The sequence below is a fragment of the Zingiber officinale genome, chromosome 9A, assembly GCF_018446385.1.
Source record: "Zingiber officinale cultivar Zhangliang chromosome 9A, Zo_v1.1, whole genome shotgun sequence".
In the NCBI taxonomy this organism is placed as follows: domain Eukaryota; kingdom Viridiplantae; phylum Streptophyta; class Magnoliopsida; order Zingiberales; family Zingiberaceae; genus Zingiber; species Zingiber officinale.
This window is the reverse complement of record NC_056002.1, coordinates 39,966,737-39,967,594: the sequence shown is the minus strand read 5'-3', so window position 1 is coordinate 39,967,594 and position 858 is coordinate 39,966,737.

The following is an 858-nucleotide window of genomic DNA, read 5'->3' as shown; positions in this document are numbered from 1 at the left end:
TGTGTAAACCCTAATCCTAGGATTTAACGCTCGGGTACATTCACTCAACACTCGTCCTCGCTCAACCAATCTAGACCTAGCCTTCTAACCTCCTCCATCAACCTTGCGTCCCTCGGATGTCTCCCCATCCTTCACGTCTTGCCTTCTGGAGCTTCCATCGGCCTTCTCATTGTTGTCGGGTCTTCCTTTACTAAGAGGTCGCGTCTCCAGGACTTCATCCATTGTCAAGTCACACTTGGAATTACGTTGCCAAAACTACATGCTTGGACTTACACTGCCAAGATTCATCCTTGGACTTTCCTCCTTTGCCAAGATTACACTTGGACTTTCCTTGTTGTACCTGTATCCTGCACACTCACAATGCATATCAAATACATCAATAAACCTAACTTAAACTTTTATCCAAACATCAAAACTTAGGGTACCCAAATTGCTCCAACAATCTCCCTTTTTTGATGTTTGCCATCCCGTTTAAGTTAGGGAAACAATATAAAAATAATAATACAAATAAATATGCAATCTATACGTGCATAAATCATGAAACCTAATCCTGGGCTTCCCCTTCACCTAAGCTCCCCCTTGAGCTAGGATTTCTTGCAAAGGTAAACTTCTCTCCCTTTGCTAATAAATGAGCAATCGCTCCCCCTTCACCTAAGCTCCCTCTTGAGCTAGGATTTCTTGCAAAGGTATGTAGGTTTCTCACTTAAACCTAAATTTCTCTCCCTTTGCCATATATCAAAAAGAGCTTCAACAATATCCCAATTATTGGACTCTTTGACCTCTAATGACTATAAACATCATGTATTAATCTCCCATAATATTACATACATGTTCACCACTGTTTTGGTCATTTTCTAA